We start from the raw sequence: 14140 nt of genomic DNA, 5'->3' as shown, positions 1-14140 counted from the left end.
CCAGCGATTTGCAAATCCCCACAACACAACATAAACGGTCGCAGGCTGACGGTCGCAGGCTGACATACTACTCAATCAGTTTTACATTTACAGGAAGACTCTTTTCTATCACAATGTCTTGCGTGCAGTGTTGATATCACGTCTGATTCGGCCACCATTGAAAGGGGTATTGAGAATTTACTTACACTGATAACTCAATTCAATTTTATTTACATGGCGCCAGAGAGAGAGAGAGAGAGACAAGCACAGCTACACTAACAGAGCACAGGCAGGATGGTTGGACAAGAGACTGGACACAGGCAGGATGGTTGGACCAGGGAATGGACACAGGCAGGATGGTTGGACCAGGGACTGGACACAGGCACGATGGTTGGATCTGCAGCTGCCCATCACAGATACATAGCTGAGTCCGATGATACCTGTATGTTGCCCAACAATTCACATAATACAGACTCATTCACATCCATTTGTAATCAATGGAGCCATAAGGCTTCAACCATCGAGAGTGTGCAAGGAGAATTTTATTCTGTGCAGGCTGGACAGAAATAATCTTCTTCTGTGTTGGGCTTCCCAACACAGAGTAAGTGAAACCAGTTGAAGCAGGTTGTGCATTCAATCTAAAGATGGAAAAGAAATAGATAATACAATTAATAAATGGAAGCACATTCCACAGAAACAACATTTTGATAGCTTTTTTTTACTTAATTGTCCACAACAGCGTAAGAGGTGTGTCTTTTCCCACAGGCATGGCAGAGATCCATGAGGTTGTCTAAATATAAGTAATTAAAAGTAAAGTAAGAGTAGCTCAAGCTAAACCAACAATTTTAGTAAGTATTACATACAGCACTCATACAGAATTTCCTACCTGAGCTCTCAATTAACTTTGTTGCCATTTCCAGTCGCAGTTGATCAACAGCATATTTATTGACTTCAAAGTCAATCTGCTGACCCAACAGCAATTGCTCTGCAATCTTAAATTCAAACGTCACTGCAATCACATTCCAGTTTTCAATACAGCATATAGAGAAGTTTATTATCTTACTTTGCACACAAACACTCTACACGATGTTGAGTCTTGCTGACGTGGATGGGAGACGGTGCGACATGTCCATCTTGATATGTGGAAGGTTTTTTTTCATAAAAAGGCCCTAATACATTGTTTTACAGTGTTTATTTCTTTTACAATGTCAGAAGTTTTTTACAGATAAACGAATTAGTCCTACCTTGTTTTGTCTTTGCAGTGTTTTATTTTTGTTTCTGTGGCTCCAAAGGGATCAACCAACACAACTTCGCCTTGACTTGGATACATGGACTTTATAGATTACATGTTTAAAATGGACATGTCTTAATAGCAAATATATATATGACTGAACTGCATTAAAATACATTACTTACCATGAGAGCCCAGTGTCTGTCCTTGCAGACAGCCCCAATCAGAATGTCCCACTCAGACACATTAAGTGTCACAGTTTCTGGTCCTGCTCCGGTTTTATTTTGAAGACCTTCCTGTCTGTCATGTTTTGGTTCTGATCTCTGGTTTTATTTTAAAGGACTTCCTGCCACACTCACACCACAGCTGTGTTTTTCCTGTCACCACCGGTCCTCATTAGACACACCTGACAATCATCAGTAATCCGCGTCTGTATATAGTCTCCACCACACACACTCTCTAGTTGCCAGATTGTTTGTGTGCATTTACCATCATTCAGCGTTTTGTTCTTGTCCCGACCTGTGATTCTGATCTTGTTTTTCTGACCACGATTCTGCCTCTCCCTGAACGGTACTGTTATATTTGCCAATACGTTTAACGAACCCTGTCTGTCCACGGAACTGAGCCTGCCTGAATATTTGTATTGAACATTCCTGCTTACCCGTCAATGACCCTACCTGACTCTGACTCTGCATTTCTGGAATAAATCCCTTTTTGTAACATCCAAGCTTGTTTGTGCCGTGCATTTGGGTCCCCCATCTATGACGTTCTGACATTAAGCTGCAGATGAATATTTCATTGTAGCAAAGTGTAACCTCTGTACGAACAATCTTTGACAATAATCCCTACCTTCCTCATTTCTGTTGAAGTGTCATTCCAAATTGCGGTCATTTGAAATGTGTCAATGACCTTTACTTTTGGTCTTGTGTGGGCCACCAACCAAAGGTAAGCATTGACAATCTAGAAAACAAATTCACATTAATAAAATGGTAATTAAAACGTACATTGTAATTCAAATAAGGTCAAGGTCCAACCAAACTTACCTCACTCTCCAATTCATTATGTGGTGCCAGGCTACGGAGATCTTCTGTGAAGATTTTATAGGGTCCCAGTGTAGCCCACAAAATCTCTCCTTTGTTAGACTGCCACAGTTTTTTCACCACTGGAAATGTATTGCATTTGCAATATATATTCTGTTAATAGACCACAGATAGTTTTGTAACAGTAATTAAAATGTGGATAAACTTACTGTCGATGGTTCCGGTTTGTGCTGTTGACAGTTTAGGCTGCACGTCTGGGCTATTGCCAGCAGGTGCACAATTGTTGGTCAATTGTGCAGAGGGGCAGTCTGAGGGATTTTGCTGGGATTCTTTCCTCTGGCTCTGTAAAGTGAACTATTTGGTCCACATTCGCGATGCATTTGAATGTGTCTGTACTGAGCCTGACTATTTTCCCTTCTTTCACAGTTATTTTGAAAGGACCCAGCATGTCACTCTCCATTTTGCCACCTTTTGCGCTGTTCTTCTCTTTTTTTTTCGTTTTTCTTGAGGACCATATCTCCAATCTTGAAGTGGTCTTCAGAACCTGTGACCAGGTCCTTTTTGACTATTTTGTCCTGTGATTTCTTTACATTTCTCTTCACATTCTCATAGGTTAAGCTTTGAGAGAGCAGCCCTTAAAACAGGCGCTCCTCCTGCACCAAGCACTCAACCTTTTCTGTGGTCACCTGCAACAGTAAAACATTGAAACTAACTTTGCCGGTTTGGGCTCCATTAAGCAAGTTAGAGCTTCTGGACAACAGACAAATTGAGCTTCTTACCGCATACTCCTCTGCAACCTCCGATGGATATCGTGCTTCCCTGCTAAACATCAAATAATAGGGACTGTGTTGTGTTGTCAATTGTTTCTTGGTCCTTAAGGCAAACATTGTGATCTGCAGATGGTGGTCCCATTTCTTGGGGTTATTTCTGGCAAGCTTTTTAAGCGACAGTGTCATTACAAAAAGCAGTAAAAGAAGTTACTGAAGTCATTTGTCTACTTTTTTTCTGTTGGCAAATGTAAAAGTATTTCACATACCTCTGGATGGTGCCATTAAGTTTTTCTACAAGTCCATTAGTTTGAGGGTGATAGGGAGCACAGAAGCTTCTCTGAATGCCCAGAGCTTCACATAGTCTGGAATTGATCTTATAATATAACTTTGGGAATTAGTATAAATGTTTGCAGTTTAGTTGACCCATGCAATGTTGAATGTATGGTTTTACCTGGTTTTTAAATTCAGTCCCCTGGTCTGTTAGCAGTCGTTTGGTTACATCAAATTTGTATACAAAATCAAGAATACAAGTGGTCACCTCTTCTGCTGACTTACTTTTCAGAGGGTAGGCTTCTGCCCACTTTGTGAATTAATCAACCATGACACAATGTATTGATTACCACCCTCTATTGGTGAGCTTCATTAGGTCCATGCCAACCAGCTCAAAGGGCTTGTTAACCTAAACAGTTTATTTTCTCATTTAGTATTTAAACTTTTAATTAAATTTTGGTTAAAAGTATTAACTGGTACTTACTTGTATTGGGCTGTGTCTTTTACTTTAGCCTGGCCTGGGTAGATTAAAACAGCAACATATTTATATAATCAAAGTATGTCATGTATGCAAATGGCTTAAGAGACTAGGAAAGTAAGTCTTTTTTGCTAAATTACCCATTTGCGAATGTCTCCTTCCATCCCAGGCCAGTAGTAGCATTGGATCACTGTATTGTGCGTTTTATCCATAACACAATGGCCACCAATTGCACTGCAGTGAAACTCTACAAATATATCATTTGCCTCCTTGGCTGTAAGCACAACTTTTGCCAGATGTTCCAATTTGTCCTGTCTTCTTCAACATATATAATGTAGAACACCATCTAGACATACAGCACATCAATTTATATGTTGCTATAATAGGACAAATTGAACTTTGACTATATATGTATGTATGCAATCCAGCAGTATCACTTACCCTGCAGGACAAAATTGGTGGATCTTCTTTTGATGCTATACCGCTGATGCTTTGTCAAGCCCTCAGGAAGCTGGTTGTTTATCTTGAAATCCAAGATTTCCTTTACACGTCCAGGATCCATTTTGACTTCTGTTTTTGATCTAAATCTAATCTAAATCTATTTATCTATTTCTCTATCTCTATAACTATATATCTTGTGTCTGTCTGTCAATATCTGTCTCTATCTCATTTAGTTGCAAATACTCTCCTTATCTTTACCCCAAAGTAAGCTGGACACCAGGTTGTCCCTCATGCTGCGGACCTGCAGATCAATGATGCCTTCTTTTATTTTTTTGTTTTTGGTTGCTAGCTGAGCCCCATCCTCTGTCAGGGACTGCACCATTCCCTTCAGGGCCTCGTTCTCGGTGGCGAGAGAAAGCACCTGCTGCTGGCTAAATTTCAGGGAGTCGCGGAGGGCCATAAACTCTTTGTGGAGGAGTTCCACTAGCGCCAGACGCGCGTCGAAGCTTGATATTTTTTTTCTCTATGGACTCCAGGATGTCCGTGATGTTTTTGTCCACCGAGCTAGCTCCAGGTGACTCAGGTGAGTCAGACGGGTGGGATCTTTTGTTTGGAGCCGTGTTCTTTTTCCCCACCAGACGATTACCAGACGCTCGGCGCAAAGCGGGGGATGCTGCTTCTCTCAAGCGTGCAGGACATGCTTGGTGCTATGGGCCCTTCTGGTAAGTTGTAGGAAAAATGCACATTTAGGAAGCATGCAATGAAAAAAAACAATGTTTTAGGAGCTACGGGCCTGAGACCTCACCTCACCTTTTGAGATGGTGTGTACAATGTTTTTTTATTTGCATTTTGTCAATAAATCTAAAAGAAAAAAACTTGTGTGTTGATAAGCTGAAATGGAAAAGTGCAAGACAACAGTCAGATTTTCTATCTGACACCTTCCTCATTGTATCACCTCTGGCCGAAGCAGACAATTGCGCCTGTCTGATACATCAGTGTCAGGCTATGGCAATGATCGGGCCCACATGCACAGCGATGAGACGTGAGACAAGAAGGTGCGATAAGAATGATATTTAATTCCAAATTCAAGTCACAACGGTCCGGGGTCATACACAGATAACGACAGTCCTTTGGCACAAACCAGGGGTCAGCTTACTTGGGTCCAGAACAAGCAGAAGGCAATAACCGGAAAGGCTCAGATCTAGGTACTTAAATCAGCAGGCTTCAGACGGGTCTATAACAGGCGAGAGTCGGTAACAACGGAGACTTACAATGCCGGCAAGGGTAAGGCGAGGTCGATGGTCAAAGGTACAGAAATCGGTCGGAATACGGAATACACAGAACAAGGAATTGCTGGATACGTGAACACAGAGGAATCAACGATCTGGCAAATGACGATGGTGACAGGTGGTGCTTAAAAGTCCGGGGAGTAATGGTGAATGGGAAACAGGTGCGTGAACTAAAAACCGGAAGTAAGGTTAGCGTGAATAGGATGGAGTGACAAACCGGAAACTCTCAAACTAAAACAGGAAACGAAAACAGGTGCCGTGACAATCAGTAAGATTGTATAGTACAGTAAGGAATGTTGGTACTGTACATTTTTATGTCTCCATGAGAGGCAGTATGGATGACCACAGCACAGCTTGTGACAGAAAACACAGGTTTTGTTGAAGTGGCTCAGCGTGAACACCCCCTCGCCGTGGGGGGAATGGCTCCATTTATGGAACAATAGAAGCTGTTCACAGGATGATGGTTGAAGTGTGTCGGTCTCTGGACCCGTAGGTGGAAAGTCCTCAAAAAAAGATCTCTGGACCCGTCAGTGGGTTGGCTAGTGCTCAGTAACCGTTTCAAAGTCTCTTGGATTACCCTTATCTGTAACATAGCCTCCCGTTATCTGTTATCGACCTGCCTTGTTTCTGACGTCGCCTTTAGCCTGTTCCTTATCACTTGCTGCCTGTCTTGTGTATCGATCGCCTGCCTGTACCTGGACATTCTGCCTGCTGCCTTTTTGTACCAACCCTCTGACTGTTCCTGGACTTCGAGTTTGCATTAAACCCCTTTTAATTCCACCCGTTGCTGCTGTGCTGTGCTTTTGGGTTCGCCACTTTAGATTCCAGTGTTTGTGACAAACAGATCATCAATCCAATCAGCAGCGCTTCTGATGTGATTGACAGAGGGGATGAACTAATCAGCTACACGTGAAAACAGTTTCTGGCAATGTGTGTGTCAATGAAAACGAAATCAAAACATGACTAACATCAGTGTCAAAACTATCGTATATTGGCTCTACGATATCGTAGATCATAAAGACCCCTAAACTATCTTATAAATACGATGGTAATCATATGTCTGGCAACACTGGTGGGGGTGGATTTAATAAGACCGAGCATGGATTACAGAGGACAAGGTGAGTATTAAAGTGGTGTTTTCTATCACACACAAACAGATTTTCATCTGCCAGATACAGTAACAGATACTGTTGATCTTGTGGAGATACTTCACTCAGGGTCCTAATGTGGCGCCCTGGATGTTAGGCCAGCGGTTCGGTGGTGCACTATTCATGTTCACCAGTAGTTGGCGGTAGAAGCTATGCAAGTTTTGGTGGTGGGAAATAAGAGAAGAAGAGGCCGAAAAAAGAAAAACATTGTAAGAGCAGCAGCGGAAGAACACGGCATTCGGTTGTTGCGAAATGGATCAATGTTTTTTTTTGTGTACTTCGACATAGCAAGTTGGAATAAAGTTACATTTGAGAGTGGAAGACAAATCTCATTTTTTTCTTGCAACGTGTGAACAAATTTTGTGAACTGTTTTTGTGAACAGCCAGGAGAGGTGATGGTGATTAGATGGTGGAAAAAAAAAACAGTCTTCCTCAAGAGGCGAACCTTGACAAAAAAACAAAAACAAATGAGAACAGAGCAACTTCAGAACGGGATCAGTGCACAGTTGCGGACACTGGGGAAGCCAAAGCTTATCGAGGTGTGTCAGTATTTCAAGTGTAGTGATCCAGCAAGCGAGGGTTTTGGAGGCCAGTCCCGTTGCGCTCTGATCCGGCTGGCAGAGAGCACTTTGGATGATATCGAGGATGACAAGGAATCTCAGGTGTTCCAGCAAGTTATCAATAATCTCCATTCATACATCCAAGCATTGAGTGCTGACAAAACAGAACTCCAACGAACAGAGGTTAGTAAAATTGAAAGGCAGGAGTACATACAGCTCGTAAATGGGGGTCAGATAGGGGAGGCGGGACAGAACGACAAACTCTCTTTTATTGACCAATCAGATTGAATCTGGGCTAAATGAACGCTTACCACGTTGAAGACCATCTTAAAAGGACACTATAAAGTGGACTCATCATCAGACCTGCTACAAAGGCTCATGAATGTATTCCAGGAACCGAAAGATCATGCCCAGAACTTCTTATTCAGAGCGTTGGAACTCAGAGAGAAGCTACTGTGGAAGATGGGTGATGAGGAAGATGCGGTTCCTCAGTTCAGTGTTCAGTGCAGATTTAATCAAACGTAAGGTTCTGCGGTCACTAGAGACAGGTCTACTTAATGAAGCAGTGAAGTTTCAGTTGAAACCATACCTTTGAAACCCTAGAGTCACAGATGAAGTGCTTATAGAGAAGATAAATGAGGCTGCTAGTCTTGAAGGTGAATGACAGAGTAAGCTGAGGAGAATGTTGCAGCCAAGCCACTTCGAGTGAATGAGATATACACAGAGCAGCAGGTCATTAACAGTCAGGCACCGCTGAGCAAATCATCTGACACCCCTGATGAAATACAAGCTAGGGGAGGTATGTTAATGACTGCAAAGAAGCCTGAACAAAATAAAGACCCTGATACAGAAACTGCCAAGCTCATTGAAGGCCTGAGGGCTGATGTTCTCGAAGTGAAGAAAATGTTCACAGAGTCTCGAGAAGCAGCAAAGGTTAGATCTAATGCCAACATCCTTCAAAATTAGCAGAAGCAATACTTTCCACATAGCACTGTGAAACCACTTACAGTACTTCTGGGGACAGAACCATTGGTAGCACTGGCCGCTAATGGGACAGAAGTACCTTATGAGTGGTGGGTGGAGGAAGAGTTTTATTTGGACTGTGACAAACACTCAGACGATAACTGCTGGCCCCCATTCTACTAGCAAGTGACTACAGTGTTGCAGAGCAACCCATTATTGGCTACAATGTTATTGAAGAAGTAGTGAGTAAGTGGGAAAAGCAACAACCAAACACACAGAATAATGACAAATCAGCAGAATTTTCTCAGTGTCATTAAGATCTGCAAAGTCTATGCTGATGTTATTACGGATTCCTGATTCAGGGCAAATCGTGGGATCAGTGCAGACAGGGAGGAAGGTAATACGCCTACCTGCGGAGAAAATCACCACTACATATGTGCAAGCACACCTTGGAGCTCAGTATGCTGGATGGGACCTGCTGTTTGTCCCTGATGAAACATCACAGCTGCCTGAGGGTTTGGTCATCCAAGAAGGTCTGGTCAGTGTTGGTTGGAAATGTCAGTATACATACTCGTCTTAATTGCCAACACCAGAAAGCATGGCATCGCCATTACCCCCCACACCATTCTGCATGGGATCCACCTGTCAAACTGGACCATCCAAGTGAAGACCAACAGCTGGTTGTATGGCTGTTGTTGAGAAGAATGTCATGCTTTTACTTATGATCACCAGGATGTTGGATGCATTCCCACTTTGAAAATGCACAGTACTTTGCATGACACCACGCCTGTTTGGAAACCTACATGTCGGTGCGAAAGCCCTTACATCAAGAGGTCAAGCATTATTTGCAAAACCTGTTGAACCGTGGGTGGATATCAGAGTCAAGGTCACCTTATTCCTCACTAATCGTCTGTGTCTGAAAGAAGTCTGGTGAGTTGAGGCTATGCTGTGATTACAGGGAGCTCAACAGAAAGTCCGTACCTGATAGACACCCAATTCCCAGAATCCAGGATATGATTGACCCCCTGCATGGCAGCTCCTGGTCCTCCGTCCTCGATCAGGGGAAAGCTTACCACCAAGGTTTCTTAGATCCAAAAAGCTGTCCCCTCACAGCTTTTATAACACCATGGGGGCTGTATCAATGGAACCGCATCCCTTTTGGGCTGAGTGCAGCTCCAGCAGAGTTTCAAAATTGTATAGAGGACTGTCTAAGAGGCCTCCGTGACGTCTTCTGTCAGCCATTCTTGGACGACAACCTGGGTTACTCCTCCTCCTTTGAGACTCATGTGAAGCACATTAGATACATCCTGCAGAGATACCAGAAACATGGTGTCAAACTCAGTCCGCGGAACTGTGATGTCGTTAAGCGAAAGGTGCGCTTCCTTGGGCGGATGGTTTTGGAGGGTACACCACGGATCCAGCCGAGATAGCACCTGTCCAAGCACTCAAAGAAAGACCACCAGCAACAGTATGAGAGTTGAGTAGGATCCTGGGGTTCTTATCCTATTACAGGGCCTACATACCATACTTTTCCAGCCAGACCATTATACCAGCTGCTGACCCTGCCTGCAGATTGCACAACCCCACTGCGGCCAGCAGCTAGAAGGAGGAAGGCTAGTGCGAAACAAGATGGATGACAACAACCAAGCACACCCATCAACTGGACACAGAGCCATCAAAGCATCTTAGGTATGCTGATTGACAGCCTGACAGAGCCACCTATTTTAGGTTATCCTGACTTTACAGAGCCATTCATACTCCACTGTGATGCTTCACAAGAGGGACTGGGGACGGTGTTATATCAAAAACAAGTAGGCAAGATAAAGGTAATAGCATATGGGTCACGAACATTGACATCCCCTCAGAAGAATTATTACATGCATTCTGGTAAACTAGAATTTTTTGCTCTGAAGTAATTTATCTGTGAACGGTTCCGGGACTACCTCCATTATGCCCCACACTTTGTCTACACTGATGATAACCCTCTAACATATATCCTCACAACAGCAAAGCTAAATGCAGCAGGTCACCGATGGGTGGGAGAATTGGATGAGGATGCCATAAACCCACGGTTGTTGATCAGAATACCATCTGCTTCTTACAAGACACCACACTGCCACCTTCTCCCCGAGGAACACCATGCCACTGTATTCCAAAAGCTGCATAAATACATGGGGCATTTGGGGGTAGAAAGAACTCTGACATAAGAGACAGGTTCTACTGGCCTCGTATGCAGAGTGATGTGGAGCATTTTGTGATGGGCGCATGTGAATGTCTCAAAAGGAGAAGACCATGCAAGGCCACCAGAGCCCCACTGACCCCTATCACCACTGCTCACCCATTTGAACTTGTCTCCATAAACTTCCTCCATCTAGAGACTTGTAATCAAGGGTATGAATATATTTGGTAGTGATGGACCACTTCACGTGCTTTGCACAAGCATATGCAACAAAAAATAAGTCAGCAAGAACAGTGTTGGACAAGGTGTTCAATCCCTTTCCTTCCATTTTGGCTTTCCCTCAAGAATCTATCATGACATGGGCCATGAAGTTGAGAACCAGATGTTTGCCCAGCTGAAACATATCGGTGGTATCCGTGGCTCCCACACCACGCCCTATCATCCTCAAGACAATGGACAAGTGGAACGTTTTAATAAAACACTTTTGTCCATGCTGAGAACGTTGCGGAACGTGCTGAAAAGGCAGACGCGAAAAACTCCTTGTCAAAGGTAGTGCATTTTCGTCCCCCATTGTCTTTTTACCCCTGTAGTATATTATGAGTTCTTTGATCTTTGAAGTGTTCAGGAGAAGGTTATTGATCAAGCACTATGTTGACAGCAGTGCCAACTCATCTCTGTAGGCAGTCTCATTCCCGCCTGAGATGACTCCCACCACTGTAGTGTCGTCTGCAATCTTTACAATGGTGTTGCTGTGACAGGTACAGGGGTACAGTCACGTGTCTAGAGAGAGTAGAGCAGAGGACTCAGCACACAGGCTCTCTGCCTGTGACAAGAGAGGAAGCCTGCTGATCCAACTGCAGATTGAATGCGGGAGCCCCAGGTCCCTCATCCTGGTGGGAGGATGGTGTTAAATGCAGAGCTATAGTCTGCAAACAGCATCCGGACATAGCTCCCTCGCTGCTCCAGGCATGATAGTGACGCATGGAATGCTGCTGCTATGGCGTCCTCTGTGGATTGATTTGCTCCATAGGCAAACTGGTGGGGGCCCAAGTTTTTGGGGCAGGGCTGCTGTGATGTAACTGTGGATTACTGGGGTGAGTATCACTGGTCTGTAATCTTTTGCTGAAGATGTGATTTCTTGGGCAGGGAAAGTATGATGGAGGACTTCAGGCAAGGTGGTACAGTTACTGTGCCAGGGATTGGTTGAAGATCTTTGTGAAGACTCCAGTCAGCTGGTCTGAACAGGCCTTTAGTACACATCTTGGGATGCCATCAGGACCAGCCACCTTCCTCGGATTGACAGTCCGCAATGTCCTCCAAACCTGATGTACCTCGAGAGTGAGGCTTGTGCTGCTGTGGGCTGTGTGAAGTTGTGCCACCTCTGGTGTACTGACTTCAATCAAAATGAGAGTTTAGAATCTCAGATTCGCAGTACGCACTGCGCTGCCCGGAGTATCCCTCTCCAACGTGCGCTCACTTTGCAACAATACAGACGAACTGACCGTGCTGCTCAACAAAAACATAGACTTTTCTACTTCCTGTGTTTTGTGTTTTTTATGGACACGTAGGTGTGCGACCTCATACCAGACGATCAAGGAGGTCAGAAAAGCTAAATCAGCCCACGGTAAGAGAATGGAACACCAGTTATCAGCCAACAACTCTGCCTCTGTCTGGAAAGGGCTCAAGACAATCACCTACAACTACAAGCCCAGAGCCTCCACTGTCTGAACGACCTGCGTCTGGCCAACGACCTGAATACATTCTACTGCTGTTTTGACCAGGCAGTTGACAGTCCTAACCCCCCCCAGCAGTTGTCCAGCAACAAATGCTGTCCCCCCAAAGCCCCACCTGATACGTTTTCCTCAAAGGATTGTCTCGTTGAGTCAAGAATGATTTGGTGGCCACTGAATTGCAACAAACCTGGAGGAGCTGGAGGGTGGATCAACAGCCGATATCGAGCCCAGAGAGACCGCTGCCAAGAGACATGTTTCCTGGCCGAAGCAGTTAACGTCACTGTGCCTCTTAAGCGGCACAGGCATCGGAGAAGCCAGACTTATCTGGTGTCCCTGGGCCATGACCTTGTGGCAGTGTTCAGCAAGGCTAAGGATACTTTGCTTCCTCCGCACCGCACCGCAAGTTGATGACGACTGTGCCATCAACTTGCGCCTTCAAGATTTCTCTCGAAGAAAGGCGTCACTAGCTCGAGGGTGCTGAGCAACTGTTTCTTACGTTTTCTTACCGACCACAAAAATCTCAAGTACCTCAACTTGGCCAAGTGCTTGAACTCCTGCCAAGCCCGTTGGTTGCTGTTCTTCTCTCGTTTCAACTTCGCTGTTCTTCTCTCGTTTCAACTTTAATTTTTCTTACCGACCAGGAGAGAAGAATGCCAAATCCGATGCTTTCTTCCATGTCCATAAGTCTGAGCAAGCAGAGGAGACCTTTCTCCTACCTTCTCCTACCTTTCTGCCCACATTCTGCCTGGTGGTGGCAGTGACGTTGTTGGTTGAGAACCGCATGGCGGAGGCAACTTGTGGTCTGCCCCGAAATCTGGCCTGACCCCCCCAATTGGCTGTTTGTGCCCCCGGAGCTTTGGGGGGAGGTGATCCACTGGGCCCACAAGTCTACATTCAGCTGTCACCTGGGGTTCAGCAAACAGCCTTTGTCATCAGCAGCTGCTTCTGGTAGAGGTCTGAGAACGTAGCGGCCTGGCCTACCTGCTCGCCTCACAAGCTCGGCTCACAAGAGCTCTCACCAGCACCCTCCAGGGTTCCTCCAGCCTCTGCTGGTCCCACACCGACCCTGGTCCCACATCGCATTGGACTTGGACTGGTCTCCCTCCGTCCAAGGGTTTAACCCACTTCCTTCCACTACCCAGGCTTCCTTCGGCCAAGCAAACGGCCCAGGCAGTTCTTGATCACGCATTCCGAAGGATGTGGTCTTGTGTCCAAACAGCTCTTCACTTTTGGTTACGGTCCAGAGGAATGCTCATGGATCCCAGCTCAGGACATCCTGGACTCCTTCCTTATGCAGGATTTCCACTATTCCCGGATCACATTTTTTATTTATTGCACATCTCCGCACAAGATCTAATGTATGTCCCTGTTTGTGTGTAGGACAAGAGTCAAAAATAGCTCACAATTCTCTCACAGAAGGTGTTTCCGGGCAACATACATGGCTATTAAAATCTTGATAATGACAATCATAGTTGGGCAAAATTTCAGCCAGAAAGTCAGAAAAATACTCAAAATTCTTGTTAGATTTTGGAGGTCGGTAGATGACAGTGTATACTGGATCGGAGCAACCCTCCTCAAATAAAGTTGCCTCAAAGCTAGAGAATGACGCACACAAAGTGCACTGTTTACCTTTAAAATCATTTTTAAAAACAGGCCCTGTCACTCCTTCGCAGCCTGACGTCCACAGGGAGTTAAAGTAAGAACAACCAGCCAGTATAAGTTCAACAAGAGGGCTGCGCTCACCAGTACTGGCCCGAGTTTCTGTCACAAACAGAAAATCCAGGCCATTGGAGCTTAAGATGTCCTTCAGGATAAACATTTTGTTGGTCAGCATTCTGGCGTTCACCAGGTCAATCCTGACTGGAGCTTGAAACCGGGGTTTAGAGCAGGAGGAAGTGCCCTCAGGTTCCTGGGGTTCACTCTGCATTGGCAGAGAGGAGAGCAGGGGCAGCGGGGCTGGAATTGCTCATCACAGGTGTCAGGCAGACTCAGATGGGATCCAGGAAATGCCGTGGCACAGCAAATCTGTGCCCTGCTTGGGGGAAGCAAGGGGGGTCTT

At 45.0% G+C, this 14140-nt stretch overlaps 1 long non-coding RNA gene across 1 annotated transcript; it reads right to left on the bottom strand.

The window, feature by feature from the left end:
* Positions 1–329: 329 nt before the first annotated feature.
* Positions 330–1637, bottom strand: LOC129603958 (uncharacterized). Its single transcript, XR_008694408.1, has 4 exons — positions 1468–1637; positions 866–1293; positions 702–769; positions 330–617 (listed from the first exon to the last, which is right to left on the bottom strand). It is a non-coding gene; the product is annotated as an uncharacterized LOC129603958 (long non-coding RNA).
* Between the last annotated feature and the right edge of the window lie 12503 nt (positions 1638–14140).

This window comes from Betta splendens, chromosome 1 (assembly GCF_900634795.4).
Source record: "Betta splendens chromosome 1, fBetSpl5.4, whole genome shotgun sequence".
NCBI lineage: Eukaryota > Metazoa > Chordata > Actinopteri > Anabantiformes > Osphronemidae > Betta > Betta splendens.
The sequence above is the reverse complement of the archived record's forward strand: the minus strand, read 5'-3'. Positions and strand labels throughout refer to the sequence as shown.